At 45.2% G+C, this 19,024-nt stretch overlaps 1 protein-coding gene across 1 annotated transcript in view; it reads left to right on the forward strand.

The window, feature by feature from the left end:
* Positions 1 to 11,779: 11,779 nt before the first annotated feature.
* The window catches only part of LOC139991532 (uncharacterized), a 233,484-nt gene continuing 226,239 nt past the window's right edge, over positions 11,780 to 19,024 (forward strand). Inside the window, exon 1 of the mRNA XM_072011694.1 lies at positions 11,780 to 11,792. The gene's annotated coding sequence lies outside the window, so the exon portion shown is untranslated. The remainder of the gene's footprint in view (positions 11,793 to 19,024) is intronic.

Here is a 19,024-nt window from a genome sequence, read left to right on the forward strand (position 1 = left end):
CGCATCGACGCGGACATCTCCTCTCTGTAAACAATTAATCGTTGTATTAAATATTCATCTTGCGTTATATCGTTGCAAAGACGATAAATTTCACATCAGATAAATTTCACCACCGAACAAATTCCCTTCTTCTTCCAAGGAAGAATTTTACTAAAAAATGAGCCAGAAAGAAGCAGAAAATACATTCGACACTCGAAGGTGTAGTAAGGCTACGGAGAAAGTCGCTAAGAATTCTCGAGACGTGGAAGCCTTCTATACAGAAGAGGGTACACCGTTCTCCTCGAAAGAGGCATTACGGGGTGGTAGATCAGATCAGTCCGGGCGCCATTGCTGGCTGAAGAAGAAATTTCGTTCAACTTGGAAAGAGCGCTGGGAAACAAATCGAAAATGGATTTCTTCGGGCTTCTCGTTGTAGCTTGCAGCGTCGAACGAAAGCATTTACCAGTTTATTCGCGGCTGGCTGTTACCCGGCAGCCATCTTCCAGGCGTTTCGCGGCATGAAACTTGCAGGCGTCTTTCGAGGTACGCCCATACGTGCCAGACACGCGTCCGTGTGTGCTTACAAGCGCGTAATACACGTGCAGAAGGCTACTTCCACGCAGGTAACCTGTCTGGTTCCAACCCACGGCCAACTTCTTCTATCGCCTTTCTCCCTCTCTGTCTTCCTGCAACCTTGCCCCTTCTGCCGCCTCGAGAAGGATATGGTAGGAGGACCAAAAGGTATTTCTTTGGCGAAATACGTATCTACGTGCTTCCATATTCTCGACTTGTACGTGGAATACTCGAGACGTTCTGTCGTTGGCCTCGAAGACGTTGCTTGGTCTTCGACGCGCAAACAAAGCAACGAATTTTATATCCACGAATTTTTAAACCACGAATCCTGCGCCCTGGTCTTCGTCAATTTCAATTCCTTTGAAATTTCAAAACGGTACTTCTTTCCCTTCCTTTCTATTTTTTTTCCTCTCTCTCTCTCTTCCGCGAATAATCACAATTGTTACGAATACGATAAAGACGGGAACGAAATATAAATTTTCGAAAGACTCTCACGTTCTACTTGCTTCTTACAAAAGATAGGGAATTGAACGAGGTTCTTGGAAATGATACCGCAATGCAGAATCCCTGCCGGTAGACTGGGTGGTTCGTCATTCACGCCAGCTTATTCGCACTCCGGAAAGCCAGGGTTCGATCATTTTCGTGGAACACTGGTGCATTTAAGGATTAATATCGTCGATTTTAGTGGAGACACGTGTGTGTGCGGGTCCGTGGTGTCTCCTTGGCGAAAGGGGCGGATGGTAACCGCAACTACAAAAGGGACGAGAAAAGGGGGTTGGTTGGAAAAACAGGGAAACGGAGGCACGCGCGAGTAAGACGAAATGGGTGCACCGGTACACGTCACGAATTCGGCGTCGCCCCCGTAGAAATCTCGCGTTTCACCTGCGTTTTCCACCTGTCCTCCTGGGGCGTCGCTCTTGCAAGCTCCACCTACGACCCTCCTAGCAACGGGCGTGCGTCCAACGACGTCACAGGCTTCCCCAGATTCTCATTGGTCCCGTCGTATCGACGCGGTACAACCGACGTTGCTTGTATTTTATTATTTTACTTACCTATCGTACGGCCTCGATGCATGCGCCTTTCCTTCTCCTTTTTGTAGCGAAACGTCGCTGCACGGTCGCAGTACGCCGCTGCAGTACGCCTTTTCGAAGGGGGATAGTTTTCCCTCCTAACTTCCCCAAACGAAAATACATTTTCCTCCAACATGTTTCTTCCCTTCTGTACTACGGAATACCGCATCCTCTTTCGAGTGCTCCTCTTTTTCATTCGTCTTCGCTGCCTTAAGCCGCTCCGCTGCATCTTACGAAATATGCATGTTATTAAGTGTCTTGGGAAGAGGGAGGATTTAAACGCATCTCGAATGCTTCGGGACAATTCCACCCCCTTCGACGACGATATAAAGATGCTACCATATTTTAGAAAAAAAACGTGGAAGAATGATCGAAGCAGACAGTAGAATATTTATTAACTATACTACAAGCGAAAAAGTAGCGTGAATGATATTAAATAATACATACAACTCGAGCAAGACGAAATGACACTCGCCATAAAATGCTAGCTACGTGTTAATTAAGAGACGAGGAAAAAGTGTACGAAGAGAGAAGGTAAATGGAGAAAATTTAGTAAACCTTAAAGAATTCGGTCGAATAATAAACGATTAGGGGAATCGGTTAGAATTCCATCCACGTCGGCGCAACCAGTTACCGTTTGCTATTCACCCTTGTTGCATTCGTTTCGTTTAATGTCCAGAGACGTCATTTTATTCGGCATTTTTAAAGGTCACGCGGGATCATGTCGCGAGAGTTTAACGGCCGCGGTAATGGCGTTCCCGCTGAAGAATTCATTGGAAGTGGCTCATTTTATTGCGCGAAAGATCGAAACGCGTAACGATAAGCATCTCGAGTATATCGAAAATATCGAGTGTCCTGATAAACCTGCTCGCGTGTTAAATCGTGCGATCTGTACATTCTGCAAAATCTATAAACACGTGGCACGTGTTCCTATCTCAAAATTGATTCAACCGGAGTAGGGTCTTTTAGGGAAAGAAAAATCTATTTGAAGACATACGGATGGAGAAGAAGATAAGTCGCATTTATCAAGTTTTAGAAAAACAATTTCCAAATTCAGTTCCTTGTCAATTAATCCTATATCGCCAAAATTGTCTTGTCGTTTGAATTTTTTATACTCTTCGTAAATTAAAAAGATGTTAATTATCTTGACAGTTGTACCTTTAGCTTCTACAAAACTTCATCTACTATATCCTTGATTGTAATTGTTAGTTAGTTAGATTGTTAGTTATTTTACGTTAAGATATTCTTCTCGAATTATAAACTAACGTAAAGATCAAGAAACCAGCAAAGTTGTATTATCGTTCTTGTGACTCGAAATTTCTCGTTAAACACGTTGGTCTAAATTAAGTAAATCATTTTAGATTGCGATTTAACTTTGAAAGACATACGTGACATGCTTGTCTTTATCGCCGAAAAGATTAGAAATTTACAAGGTTCCATTAGTCCGGAAACCGCACGATCATCTTCCGTATAGATGCTTGAAAGAAGAATGGCTTTCCTGGTCACGTAGAAAACGTACTCTCACGCGTCTAGACAACATCCACCTTGTTTTCTCGTCGCCCGCTCTTTGTCTACTTCTTCCCTTACGAAACCGATTGGTTACCACCTTCTGGTTACGAAACGACAGGGTAACGCGCCGCCTAAAGACATCTAAGCCGCAGGGGTTAACCCGGCACCTGGTGCACACTCCCACGAGACACTGCTTGCTATTCGTCCTGCACATCTCCACCTCCACCTCCATCTCCTCGTCTTACCTTGCCTTTCTTTTACATCGTACAGCTCTTACACCGCCCCCACGATTGTCTTTTCCCTGGAAAAGACACGGGACGTACTCCTAAGAGGCTGACGTAACAACTTACGGTTCTCTCTCCAACTGTCCTACGTCCTCAGATTCGGAAATTCAAGGTTTCCGTGAAATTGGGATCATTCCGAAATCATACACTCTATTCCACGTGCTCGTTTCGGCTTTATTCTTTCTCTTTCTGCTCCGACTTTAGTCTTTCCCTTGCTGTTCCGAGTTTATCCTTCCTCTTCCTGCAAATCCAGCGTATAAATTTTCCTGCTACGTGTGCGCGGGCTGACGCGTCTACGCAAGACGCAACGCGTTTCGTCTGGTCTACGCGTGTGTCACTGGCGTCGTGTCAGAATCCAATAAGACAGTTGATGCAACCTGGCCCCGCCATAAAACAAGACAAACAAATTTCGAGGCCGATATCCCCGAACAGGATACATCTCCGTTCGGCATAAATCGACGGCAATAAAGTTCGATCGAGTAAATTAGTCCGAGGAAAGCGAGACTTACGTCGAAGCGGAAGACATTGATCCCTTCGATGAAGTCGTGACAGGTAACCAAGGCCTGCCACTGCAGATTAACGACATCTTCAAAGTTGAGGAAGTTACGTGTATGATAAGATCGATCTTATATTCATCCTTAATTAATTATCGGTCGACCCCGTGCCATCGAGATTCCCAAAACTGTGTTCGAGTTTCGACCGGATGGCGCCTTCGGTGGCCTATTTACTTCGATATGCTCATCGTTAGCCAGCTAGTCTGGCAAGTTGAATTGCGTTTAATATTACAGACTCAATCAGGCTGACCTGGCACCATCTCAAGACTAGTCTCTGTTAATCACGTATACCTGTTTATGGTTCCACTGATTCCGATCAAAATTACAAAGCGTCCCTCGTATCATAACATATTGATAGGCGAAGGCCGTGTATGGCAGCGTTGCTATGAAAATCGCGATTTTCTAATGAATCTAGCGGAGAGCCGCTCGTGTCGATGAATCTTTGATGGATCCCGGTGTACGAAGAACGGTTTCGGAGTGGTGTAAATCTTGGAAGGAAATTCGAGAGTACCTGAAGAGAAATGTGTATCGGGCTACCGGCAGAAACAGCGCAAGGCCACATCTCGACAAGATGGACGATAATCGTCATTTCGATAGTGGAGGCACTCAGCCTTCCACGAAATGCATGCAAAGAGACCCCGATGCACTCTCCATAAAATCCCGTGTTATACGAGATCACTTAGAGGCAAGCCCTTCCTAACGAGCCGCGCTGTTACCTTATGGTTCTGTTTAATCGCTTCTATCAAGCCGGAAAACTTTCGCAACTCTTCGTTCGTTCGTGTCGTATCTTTACCGACTTTACTCTTAGACCGCCCTTAGGATCTTCGGGCATTAATTTAGGGATCTCGAAGATACTTGCGCGTACACCGAACGCGTTTTAAAATGCACTTGTTGGGCTCGTTTACCCTAACAGCTCCGATCGTAACGTTTATCATAACGAACAGCCACTTTGACGGTTAAATACTCGCGAAATTAGTTCGGCTACGGATTATTCGAATTATGAGTCGTTGTTCTTGTTGCGTGTTTAAAAGGATTATCACAAAGATATCGAGTTTTACTTTGTTTCCAATTTGCTGCTGCGCTGCCCGAATTTTACGCGTTTGCGACAAGTTCGAGAACGCGAAAATACAGAAAAATGAACAGAAATGCAAAGATGTAGGAAATATCGAAAGTAGAGTACTCGTTGCGATGTTTCCAAAAAGAAGATATTTGTCTTCGAAAAACTTCGCTTCTTTATCGGTATATAAAAGTATGAATTTTACGCGAACTATATATGTTTTCGTTTCAACAGCGGAAAGGAGTTTTAACGCATCGAGGAAACTAATATAAAATTTCCTTGGTGTAAAACATCAATAGTCAATCGTTTATATTTTGTTCGAATTTAAGAAAATTTCTATCGATAAATAAAAAGGATTTACGTACAACGTAGGTGTATAACTGGTCACCAAAGACCAGGGGAATGGCCACTTTATTAGCGAGCGAATAGATGATGGTTAATTTAACAACCTGGACGTTTAATGACCGATTCGCCGATTCCACATACCAGTCTGCCATTAATGAAGGCTTACCTATAATTCGGCTGCTAATATCGCATTCAATCTGCAAATTATCGTAGATCTATCTCGATCTCCTCTTTGAGCCACGTTTAATTAATTGCAACGTTCATTTTGTTGCGTCCCATTTTAGTTACAAAAGGGAATGCGCGTATGAAGATACTTCGAATGCGGAGAAAAAACGAAGAGGCGTATAGAATGTAGGTCGTCTTCGGGCTGGTGCAATTAATTTAACAGGATGACCATAGGAAGGGAAAGGCACCTCGTGCCCCAAGGGAACTATTCGCGAGTCCTTCAGGGTATCAATTGGCGTGCTCGTCCAGGTCGACAGCTGCGATAGTGAGACGCATTGTCCAGCGCTTGGCGCGGTCAGTTCCTTAATATTGAATAAGATCGACCCAGCTACGGCACAAATGGCGGCGAAATATTGACGGCTTCGTTGCGCAATTCCTGCCTTAGCCATACAGCGACCTGACTCGCTGGAATGGAAAAAATCCATAATTCACAATCGTGCTGCTTGTTTCGTGTGTAAAAAAAGACATGGATTAACGCGTCGAGCGCCGTGATGGTTAGTAATATCCGATTATAAATTTTTCGTTACGTGTTCTTTTACTAATCTGTTTCATATCCACCTTACGATTTTTGTTTCATGGAAACGATATGTATCAAATTAAGTTAACTGTTATATCAGAAATTCAATAACTGATGTGTTCACTTTGAGTTTGCAACAGATCGCTTATAGTTGATATATTTGTAGACAGCTAAATTGTTCGGTTGAGAAAATCATAAAAATCTATTCGCTGGGTAAATCATCAAATAGATTATGAGCACTTGACGCGTTAAATGAAAATGCACAGTGTATACATAAATAGAAATAGCGGTGCATTTTCTTATGATTTGTTGTGACACGAATAATGTCGCCGATTCATCATCTTCCAAGGGACAAGTAATTAGCTCGCTTCTAATTTAATGTATGGGAGTTATCCCTTGCTTTCTCGGAGATAGGGGACATCCCTCGGGAACGATAAATACTTGAGTAGATGTACATAATTATCGTGTTTTGTATGAATTTAGAAACCTAATCGTAATCCACGATTCATTAGAACGAGCGGGTGGGTGGTTCGCTCGTCGAAGTAATCGTTCCAAGAGGAATTCTATCGGAAAGATCAGAAACGGGGGCTCGAAGAATTTCTGTCCGCAATGTCCACAAGCTATTGGCCTCGGTCACGCTCAGATTTTCTCCGGCAAATTAAATTTTCCGAATCGCAGGACACGACCGACCCGATGATGCGAACATTCTTCACCATAAATCATAATCAATCGCGTTTCCACCAGCGTTTGATTCTGACACGTCGTTTTCCCTCCCATTGTTTCCTTCTCCACTCCTAACGTCCCCCTCTCTTCCGTCCTAATTGGTTTTATTGGCTCGTAGCTGCTCTCAAGACACTTCAAAGTCTAACATTTTAAGAAAATCCCGAGATCCATCGCGATCATCTGTTGGTTAACGTTAGGAAAAATGGCGAAGATTATCCGGACGCATTTACTCGGTCTCTCACATAAGTTCTTATAAAACCAAGACCACGTAAGCTAGGGTTTTCCTAGAGAAAAACCGACGAACGTTTCCAACTGTTTCGTTTGATCAAAAGAAGCATAGCGTTCTCTCAGCATCGCAGAAGGATCTTCGTGTCTACGTTTGATATCGATCGTGTCTTCGTTTTACACTTAAGAAATGAATTTTCTTCGGAATCTTCGATGCACGTTCTCAATCAACGTAGCCCGCGAGACGTCGAACGAGGAATTCATCAGGTAAAATCGTGGAGAGACGCCCGTTGGAATATGTTTCTCGTGGTGAAAAATAAAAAAAAAAGAAAAAAAAAGGAAATAAAAAGAAACGTCGAAGTACGATCGTCAGTCAATAGGAATGTGTCTATTCATAAAAACGCACCCCCGTCCCATTTTTGTCTCCCTTTCGCCCCTCTCTGAAGAAGAGCTTTTCGAAGACAAGCGTACGTTGCTTTCTCGCAGACACTCTTAAATTTGTGTCCCATTGTCGTGCACAACGAAAAGGAAGACGGAAGTCGCTCACTTGGCAGAAGTAGCGATACCATGTATTATGACGGTTCGGTACGAGGATGACGAAAAGAGACAGCAGATACAGGGAAAGAGAACGAGATTCCTGTATACACGGGAGGGACGGTCGACTTTGGCGAAACCAGAATCGGCCATTGTTCGTTACGAGTGGCTATCTCGCTGGACATTTCCGTACCCGAGTAGGTACATACTCTGGCCACTGTGGCCTACCAGATATTTCGATGTCGTGCTCGAAACTCCCATCGAATATCATTGTCGTGCTCGACTTCTCGATGTCGGTCGGTGGGTCCGGATTTACCGCTGAACCGTGAGTACCCAGCGAATTAAATAATTTGTCTGTTTTTATGCCACTCGCGTGGATTCGCGTGGCGAACGATGATTCTTCTTGTTTCATGTTTTCTCCGTCTTGATTTCTTTTTCTTTCTTTTTCTTTTTTTTTTTTCTTCTTCTTTTCGCTGAGAGAACATTATCGATGGACCACGACTGTCGATAGACCAAATAAGACGGATAATATTGTATTGGAAGATTTAATTCCGATGGTATAATTTATTAAATTGGAGGAAACGTAGGATCGATATAATTATCGGAAAGATATAATTTGAAGGAGAAGATGTTTGCGCAAAGTTCATTATGTCTGCGCCGTTGTTACGACGAAAAATTTGTTGGCTCGGCGTATACAACTATAACACATTTCCGGGCCGGTATACGGTGGTTACAGCGGCTTACCAGCTATTGCTAAATCGTGCTCGAAATTCCCGTTCTACGTCATTATGGAATTCACTCAGCCAACAATGACCTATTTATCGGTCGAAAGAAATTTATTGCTCGCCAAAATTTCGCCCTATCTCTATCCTCCTATTCCCTGCCAATGGCGTCGCACAATATTCGTTAAATCTTTTAATTATGATAATTATTATTAAACACAGAACAAACGTGCACGCTCGTACTTTCATCTATGAGTACTAGGTCACTTCTTGGTTTCGTATCAGACGTGATAATTCGTTTAAATCGTCGAGGTGACGACGATAAAAATTGGTAAAATCTATTTGCAAGGGTCACACGAATGGTATTAAAAATCACACGCGTTGTACTTACGTTACGGTCCTTTAACCTCGTCGGAGAAGCTTTGTACGAATCACGATAGAAAATTAAATAACACGAATATCAGGATCGATTAAAACGATGATCGTGAAACATAATAATGGTGCGAAACTGGCGTAATATTTATCAACGGAATGAATGTTCGTGAAATCTGCGGTATAGAAGTAGACGTCGTACAACTTGGATCTCGAAAGATATAATTAACCAGATCGTTAGTCGAATCCTTGATAATTAAGGAGGTCGATGCCTGTCCAGGATGGACGTCGGACGAGCACGGACAGGGCGTGGTTGCAGTAAACGTCATCGGCAGGACACTAGACGTCATGGGCCACACGAGTATCACATACGCGTCACATTTGCATGATCCTGTATACGCACACTATTGCCGGCTAGGAACAACGGATGCACATTGCAATGCAATGTGTTACCCTCCCCGTCGAGTGGCCGCACTAGGACTCTTGCACCAAATTTTGGTCAGCACTCGGTGTTCCATTGCGATAGCTTGTTGGTTGCGTTTGAATTTTCGTTGGATCGCCACGAAACACCACGATAAGGCAGGCCATTATTCATCTTGCGATTCGTGATTTCGCCGGGTAACGATTCACGCTGTTCAAAGATATAGATAATGGAGTGTTGCGTGTTTCGCTGTTTCGGTAAAGCTGATGGAACTTCTAAAATTTCGTTCGGTTCGTTGGTTAGTTTCCAGCAGGCAGTGAAACAATTTTTCCATGTAAAGCAAAAGACGGCAAGAAGACGAGCTCGTTGGAAAAGGTTTCCCGATTTCTGATGGGACGATCGATAGCCGACGTATCTTTCCGTACGGTCTCTGCTGCGCGCCCATTAATAGCCATCACGGCGATGCCAGGCTCATCGGTATTAATTCAATGTGTTCCTGAATACTTCACGAGAAGAGTGTCCTGATGAATATCTGTATCAGAGGCGACCGCGCGCGCGATCCACGCCAGCTCCGAACGATGGATTATCGCTACGGATCTAATGGAAATATTTCATTTCTCTCGATCACGCAGTCTCGGTTTCCCATCCGTCGACGCGATGAGAAAGTAAGCGATACGCTATTGACAGCATGACACTAACAGAATTCGAAATTTCGTCTGGCAGTTCTTGCCTTTCTCCGCCATCCATACGTACCTACGCCAATTCGAAAGGAACTTTTTAATCCTTGTCTCTCGTATCCGCGTCCGCGTCGTATCCCCCGATGGAGTGGGACATATCATGAAACTCGTCCGATAATCTACTTGGCGTGTGAGCACTAATAACCGACAGAATCGTCAGGGAGGAAATACGATGTTCCACGCCACGAATAGCTCTCTTTACAGTTCCCACCCGATAATACTTAGCTCGACGGTAAATCTTCGTTAATTCGTGCCTGCTTCCTTCGATTCCCCTCCTGCGCGTCCTTGGTACAAAGGCAGGCGTTATTCCGGCCGGGCAAGATCGTTCATGAAGCTGCCGCTCCATTCTAACCATTCCATGCCACAGGAATGTCAATACTACCCTCCCGTGCAATCGTCAAACCCTCCCCCTCCTCCCTCGCCCCATCTAGTCGCATTGACGTATCCGTTCTCGTCGAAGTCATCCGGAACCGCTCAACCTGACCCCTTTCTTCCCGAACCACCCGGCCAGAACGCCAGAGAACGGGAACGCCGGCAGGATACCGGCCTCCTCGATAACCCCAAGTACCTCCTCGCGATGCAAGGACAATTCCTACCGATAGAGGGAGAGTCGATGACGCGAAATCGCGAGTACTCGCTATTGTTTTCATAAGAGGAAAGGACAAGGAGAGAAGCAACGATGGGTACCACCGCACCCCCGTTGGTGGTGTGTCTTCATCGGGTCTTCTTTGGTATCGGTTACGCGCGCGTTCCCGGATACTATCGCTAGAAGGGGTGAGAAACGTAGAATAAAAAAAAAAGAAAAAAAGGAAAGAAAAGAAAGAAGAAGAAACAGAGAGGAGAAAAAGACGAGAGAAGAATGAGGTGGGGGTGAGCGCGTAGAAGAGAGAAAGAGGAAAAGGGAGTCGCGCGCGGTAGGCCGACTTTTTAATATCCAGGGATGATCTGTAGCTGCGGGATGCTGCGTCAGCCGCTGTCATTGTTATACGCCCGGACCTCTTCAGCACAATGACAATTTCTCTGGTTTTATTCTCCGCTAGGCACTGCCTTTTTCCCGCCCGTTTCCGTCTCGCGTATTACCGTGCCCTCCTACTCTCTCGCTCCCTGCCCTGCCCCCTGCCTCCGTTGCTCCTCACCGTTTTCCGCCAGGCCCCCCCCCCTTCTTTTTTCCCTCGTTTCAACCATCGCGAACTCCCTGCTCGTTTTCTAGCCGGTCTCAGCCAGCTTCGTTCCGTTTGTCTACGCCGCGCCTCCGTTCGTCGACCAACCGCGTGTCCATCCGTCGACGGTTATCGCTTCCAGTTCTCATCGTTTCGACGTTCCACCGGCTTTTTTGTCTATGACAATTGCTCGGAAAGTGGTCTCCCCTCTTCTTTTTTTTTTTCCTCCGCCTGGCTGCTAGAACTACCTCAGAGCTACCCGATCGCTTCGCTGAACCGGTCCGAAACCACTCGCGGAATCAGAAACCGTTCGTCGTTCTTCTCGTTCACCCGGACGAACCGATATCTCTTACCTCGTCTTCGAAAACCGAATTTCCATTGCTCCGACAGAATTCTGGATATTCGTGTAACATCAAGTATGCTCGACGAACGATCTGGAGAAAGAAGACGACGCTCGGTTTTCGGAGAAGAAACGTCGCGCACGGGTCCCCGAAGGTTCGACGCAAAAACGAATATAGATACCGCTCCCGAGGACGCAAACTGCACGGGGTAACACGTACGGGATGGTTGGTCGCGGAAGGATAGAAGAAAGATGGAGAAATAAAGGAAAGCTAGCACACGGTTGCGTGAAAAAAAAAAAAAAAAAAAAAGAAAAGGAAGCGCGATCGCCTTTCGTGGCGCTCGGCTGGAAGTCATAACGGAGATAGACGCGCATCGGAGCAATCCCTCATGCAGTCTATACGCTGGTAGTCACGTACGTGTGTCGCGGCTGGCTGTATTTGTTTGTATGGCACCCGCCGGTTCCAGCCCCACGGGACCGGGTAATAGATTTATTGGACACCCGGTACATGGGATATAGATATGGATGTTATAGGCGCTCGAGTTAGAGATACAACCCCCACTGCCTAGCCAAGCCACACTGCCACCACCATCCCTGGCAAATACGACCGGCACATCTAACTTTATGAAATGTATACCCACTGTCTGCTCTCGCTCTTTTGTGCTTCCTTCCTTTTTCCTCTGTGTTCGTACTGTCTTCGTACGCTTCACCTTGCCTCCTTTCGAGAACTTCTTCAAATAGAATCATTTTCTACGTATATAATAGCACGGGTCCTCGCGAATGTAGCGTAATTCAATTTACGAACAGTTTAGAAAGTAACAAGAGAGAGAGAGAGAGAGTGAGAAAGAGAGAGAAAGGGAAGGGGAATGAAAGGAGAAGAGGTAAAGCACACGATGGCGCGTTTGACGTCCTCAACTAAACGTCCCGCTCTGTAACACGGCTCGTTTCGGAAATTAGAAACATTATCTTTCTTTCTCATCTCCCGTATCGTTCTTCTCGTAACTAGGTACTCGCGCGAGGCTTCACGAGTGTGGTGGTCGCGCGAGCCGCGTAACAGCGTCGAGCTGCGATCAAATATGAATCTCGGCTGCGTTTCGTGTTTACCGCTTTTAATCAAGTCGGTCGACGAAAACGATAGTCGATTTGGCGCCTGGATAAGTCGGTAACAATATCTCGCTCGACGGTTACGCGATCTCCATGCATCTGGTTCCGTCCGAAAGTAATAGGGAAGAATACGAAAAGAGAAAAGGCTGAAAACTCATTCGTATCCCTTATCTGCTAAGACAGCTCGTGGTTGGAGACCTTGGTCGTTTCACCCTTTCATCGTTGCGGAACTTGTCGACCATGAAATTACGCGCACGAAAAAGGTAAGCTTCAGCGGCGAAAATATTCCGACGGATTCCCCTTCTTCGCGAACCTATTGCAACCCTTTCGCGTATGCACCATCCCCACGGCCACGCGGAAACTTAGCTTCGAGCCCGACTCTTATTTACCTGGAAACGGTCACCAACACGATTCCAATCCCTCTTCTCCTACGTACGATGCGTGTTGTACATGTGTGTGAAGTTACGAGAGAAAGGGTAGGGGGGGAGAGTGGTCTGTTGAAAGGGCTGGTTTTGATTAGCTCTGTAGACAATACCCACTCTCTGATACCACTGTGATTCTCTCTCTCTCTCTCTCTCTTTCTCTCGCTTACTCGCTCGCCTACCCATCTCCACCCACCGTGCCATCCTCAACCCTCGACCCACCCCCTCATCACCCACTGGTTCTCCTCGGCTTCGCCTTCGCCGCAGCGAACGCAGCAGCCACTTTGTACGCCGACTGTTTTGTGTCTGGCGAACAATGAGCCTGCACCACTGACAGTGCACCACCACCAGTACACCTATCATCATCGTTCTATGCACCATTGCCAGGCTAGTTTCTCACTAACACCGATAAACCGCGGTCTGCTCGTCGCTGCGGTATTAAATAGCGCGCGTGGCGGACGCGTGTATCGAGATAACTTCCTCATCCTTCGTTTAAGTAACGACATTTTGAACCGCGTGTTCCACACGGTTGCAAGCCTCGTTGTTCCCCACTAGTTGCATGACTCAAGCTGCCTGAGACTCGGCGCACCTTGATTTCCGATACTTGACTTCGCGACACCTCGGCTTTGTGGCCCGGGACTGGCCCTGCCAAACCGGATCGATCGCTTGTTCAGAAAGAAATGTCTTAGCATTTCATTTGAAATATCTTCTATAGGATTTAATCTCGGCTGTTCGCTAAAGTAATCACGCATGGTTGAAAGAGATGTTCCTTTCATACTTCCCACGGATTGTAGGAATTTTCTAATGACAGAAAGTTATGATCGATAATGATCCAAAAGATGCAGCAAGACTGAAATCGGAGCGTCTTTGTTCTTTTATTTTTCTACTTTTCTCTGGTAGAAACCTAACACGTGTAAAATAAAAGAACACACAGCAGACAGACGCGCAAAAATTACGTCGTTGCGTTGGGATAAATAAGTAGTAGGCCTTCAATTTTGAACGCACTCGTGTCTCGCGCAAAAATATCGACTTCACGCGTAAGTGAATACGATATAACTAAACAATTGTAACAGATAACGTGGATATACACGCGGTAACTGACCTCCGCTTTTTTGTCGCAACATCCCATTGGGTCCACAAGTTAAAAAAATGTCTATATCTTCTCTAGAGCGTCGCTTCGATGTAAATATCAGCGACGAATATCGAGGTCGATTGAATCTTCGTCGAAGAAGAATCGTCAAAGGTACAAGGCTTTCGCTGAAACTTTCAAGCTTCTATTTCGCGCATTCTCTCTTCCAAGCGCGACATATATCTTTAATGACCTTCCGCGCGACCAACTTGCAGTCCACGCGCGAGGCGCTCTCAAGGTCCGACGAAGCTCGAACGTAAGATGAAAGGGTGGCGGTTTTGATATTTAATCCCGCAGAATGGTTAGCGTGATCTTATGAGGCTGCTGGCGTAGTTGGGAAGCGACAGTAAGCGTTACGCGATATTAACGAGAGAGGCAACTCGTAACTCGATGAATAACGTAGTTAATAAATGACTCGGGTAATAGTGAGCATAGTTGACGAGTCGTACGTTAATGCATCGTTATATGCATTAAACTAGTTAGAGAACTATTTTACGCAGCGTACCTCGAACCTAGTTGTCCGTAAACTATCGATAAGCCGTGTAACAGGTTTCCGTTAGTTACTCTTTCCCTGGTACGCGTTACGATATTTTCGTTCGTACGATATTTCCATGGCCGCTTCCAGGCCACCCTTTCCAACCCTTATCCTTCTCTAGCGTCTGCCAATGTTCGTAGTGGTGCGCGTCTCAAACGAAGAGACAGAGAGATATCACTTTGGTCTTTGAGATTTAATCGCGCACAATGGCAGAGGATCCTGTTGCGGTATTGTCACCGTTGTCGGTGGCAGACAAACCTAGGCAGGGGGAACGAAACTTAGTTACTCGATAGAGCACACGAGGAAACGCTTTACTCCCGGTAGCATGAGTGACGATGTGACATCGCGACTACCTTTGGCCTACCTCGCGAGACATCTAATTCGCTTATACGTCGCTCCCTCAGATAGCTTGCAATCTGTTATAATTCATACGTGCGCGCCACCTTCGAACAAGTTTCATCGCGTACCCTAATTGAATACGAGTTGTCGCGGCGTGCGGCGAAGAAAAATCAACGTGGCGTTAATCGAGCGGAGTAATAGCTGCGGAGAATAGCGTCGCCATTTCCAACCGAAACGCTATCGTTCATTCTCGAGCGCTCTATTCGACCAAGTTTCCCGTTCTCTGAGAAAATTAACACGAACTCGGAGAAAAGTCAGAGTTACCGGCGAAGATTACATCGTGGAATAAACTTCTCGATGGTATTATTCGAGGTCGTCCTAGATACCCAGCTTTTAATCGTTTTGCAGCCGATCCGTTTCGCGAGATTCTCGTTGCGCCGAACGCAACAATCGGACTGCCGGAATTTCAATTATTCCTGTCTGTCGGGGCAAACCCGTTTATACATCGACGACCTTCGCGGGCGAAAATTGACGCCAATCAGAAAACTGCCTGCACATCGTCTCCTTGTCTTCGTTGTTCGATATTAGCCGATCAATTTTCATACGATCCAGCACACTTACCGGTATTCATCGAACGCGCATCGGCGAAAACTCTCTTCTCACCAGTGTCGGTTGGCGTAGACCCGACGCGACTCGATAGAACGAGACAGTGAACGCGTCGGCTAAAAAACCTAGAGGGAGGGAAAGAGAAAATATTCGCATCACCTCGTATAGCCGGGTCTCGATTGGAAATTACTCCCTTTCATCCTTTCACGGGGTGAAAGAGTAAGTAGGAAAAGTGATGCAGTCGACGCTATCCAGCTGCGCCTCGAATACATTTTTTTCTTCTTTTCTTTTTTTACTTTCTCCTCTAATGCGCGTCTCTCTTTGGCCCTCGGCTCATGAATTTCGTTACGTCGAACTATCGGGCGTACGAGATACGGCGCGCTCTAGCCCCGTGCCGTTATTATCGATACGGATTTAATTAAAAAATGCTTAGCAAACCCCAACCGCCTGCGCGATGTTTCTCCTTGGAAACCGCGTAAATATTAGCCGGCATTCCGTGGTTAATTTCCTTGACGTACCGCGAGCCTCGTGGCCTGTTATTATCGCCAAAATAAAGATAAAAGCTCACGGTAGAGCACAGAAAGAGCAAAAGAGGCGCGAGCCACCGGATAATTGCACTGGCTAAATTAAAAATTGCACTATCATCGTTCCGCTGGTGTAATGAAGCTGTTGGGTCGACAGCAAGCTCCGGATGTCCAGCGTGTCGCGTCAAATAAACCTTGGAGCGTATGTCCAGCCTCGCGTTGTACTCGCGAGCGTGCATTTAACTCGCTCGAGGAAGAATGCGTTGCGCGTAGCTCGCGTGCAACGCTGCACCCTAACGCATCCCCTTAGCAGCGGGCCGAAAAGCGTTCCGCGCGTGCCTGCGCCTCCTAAGCGAGCGCGTTATTGCGCCCGACATTCTGAACGCGCGTTTCTTCCCTTTTTTTCGTTTCCTCCTTACGCAACTACTCGTTCTCGTAGGAAAGAACGCGCTTTCTGATCGTTTACTTAGTCGATGGGTTTTGCTTATCCATCTTTCGATACGTTTGCCTCAACGTGATGGAATAAAAATATTTCCAGCCAACGATCCTTCTCACGCCATATCGAGCGAATTTAATCTTTACCTGTGTAATTCTCGATTTTTCGAGTCGGATTTTTCAACTCGTCATTGGTGCTGGTTATCTTTGAAAACGATGAATTGTGAATTTTAACTTCTAAAGTAGCATATACAGGTAATGACGTCTGACATGTTCGCAATACACGATACGCAAGAAATTAATGTAAGTAAATACTATCTTTCGTTAAACGAAGAATTACTATTTACTTCCTATAAAAATTTGTTCAACAGTTCGAAAAGCATTGAACCCTAGAACCGTAACTTATCGACTTCCTGAATTGCCAAATGAGTTGGATACGCGCGTGAATCAAATTTTCATTCACTTAACTTTCAACCTTTAAAATCGAATTTTCGTCGTCATCGACGGTGAATCTCGTCGCTTTCGGTACCGATAGCGAAGATTTTAATTCGCCAAACGATATATCGGTGACAATGTTCTTCTAATGCGTAGAGGATACGCGATATACAAGAAATTAAATATGCGTTACGGGGGCTAGATGGCTGACGAGAGAGTCGGCTCGGTGGTATTGGATTTATTCGCAGGGGCGTTCTCTGCGGCGACGAGAGGAAATCTGACTTCGCGTGGAATTTTTTAATTAGCAAAAGCAAAATCCGATGCCACGACGGCTTGTTACGCTCTCGTCGGATAAAGTCATCGACGTGTATAGGCGTATCGTGGCATTAACACGATCTAGTCGGAAACCGGCGTCGATATCGTCCGGTAATCATCCCGCCATCGATTTAACGATGCGTAACATTCATTATTGATACACTTAGTCGGCTGATGCGTGCCCAGGGACTGTGCTTCAAAGTGGTGTTCGCGTGTTACGTTACGATTTCGCCGACAATAGTTGTATCTCGTCCAAAGGCAGTGGCCAATTGCGAGTGGAAATGTAAAGAGAGAACGCACGTACGACCGCGAAAGAAACGATAGCGGCAAGATGCGAGTACTCTTGCTTTGAAAGTTTCTAAAATAGATGGTTATTATCGTCGTTCGGTTAAGGGAATGTCTGGACTAAAATATATTAGATATAAAATATATATCGACTTTATAGCTCTATCGATCTAGAGCCGCGCGCTTTATAACATACATCTGTTACGAAACTGTGCATGTTTCTTTATTTAGAATGACCAATATGTCGGACTGCACTTACCTTCGTGTTACGAAAAGCATTGATTCTATAGAGAATACTTTATTAAAGATCACATATATCGAACGATCGAAGGAATCTCAAGACTTATTGGCAGCAGAATGTACATACACTCGCCAGTGTAGATCAAATGTTTAAACAGAATGCAGGAAGAACTGGAAAACGTTTTCTAAATCCAATCATCGAAGTCGCTTGATATCGCAGGTGTCTCTGAATAACGAAAGGTCGTCGAGCATCGTGGACAGTCATCGTTGAAGATGGTCAAGATCCTTCCAAGTTCGTTAACGAACTCGTATCCTCAAAATTAAGATCGTTTAAACGTTATTGAGATCAGCTCGAGGTAAGAGAATCATATAGCAGTCATTGATCTATAAACGCATGGATGATTTTATTGGTAAAACGGAGGATTACAAATCGTGTAGAGCTCATTAAGTCTGTAAAATATATGGATCGATGAAAGAAACGATTATGTGAAAATCACTAAAATAATTGTTACCCATAAGCACATGATGCGAAGATGGATGTAAATCTCTTTATGAAATAACTAGGTGAATTTTCGGAATAGCGTGGCCACCGCGGAACTCCGAAATTGCGATAGGATTACATCGCATATAGGTGCGCTAGATTAAATTAACGAGAAACGCTTATGTCAATGTGTGAACGTTCAGCGAATCGTGTATCGATGCCGGCAACCTCAAAAAAGTAATTACAAAATGATGGACAGTATCGTAGGATTGGAAGATCGAAGCGTACATCCATCGATCCATCCTCACATTTTTCTTTCTTTCAAAGAGCACATAATTATCCATCACCTATATATACAGTACATTGACGAGATAGAATCTTGACAATTTTTTACTACGATTCTTTGGTGCTTGTGCGTTTTTTTTTTTTTTTTTTTTTTTTAATTGAGCGTCGATCAAATTCACAAGATTAGCGTAATATATCATATACGAGAGTCGTGATAAACTTGAAAATATTAAATCATGGAATGTTTCAGCCCGTATCTTTGCTTCTTTAAAACCACCCCATAGCTCTGCCCATACTCCCCCCATGGGGAGAAAGAAGGTGACGACACGCGTAATGGGGTTACGACAGTGTTAAAAACCTCCTTTATCCGGGTTTAACGTCATCCGCTATCGCGATAAAGCCTCGGTTGCTCGCTTAAATGACTACGACTTATCCAGAATTTGTACCGTTTCTGTATCCACTCTCCTTCTTTTTTATTGAAAGCTCTCCGACCATTACCGTGTCGTTCGATTTTCCAAGTGTTTCTACGTAAAATGTAATAT

Source organism: Bombus fervidus, chromosome 10 (assembly GCF_041682495.2).
Source record: "Bombus fervidus isolate BK054 chromosome 10, iyBomFerv1, whole genome shotgun sequence".
In the NCBI taxonomy this organism is placed as follows: Eukaryota; Metazoa; Arthropoda; class Insecta; order Hymenoptera; family Apidae; genus Bombus; species Bombus fervidus.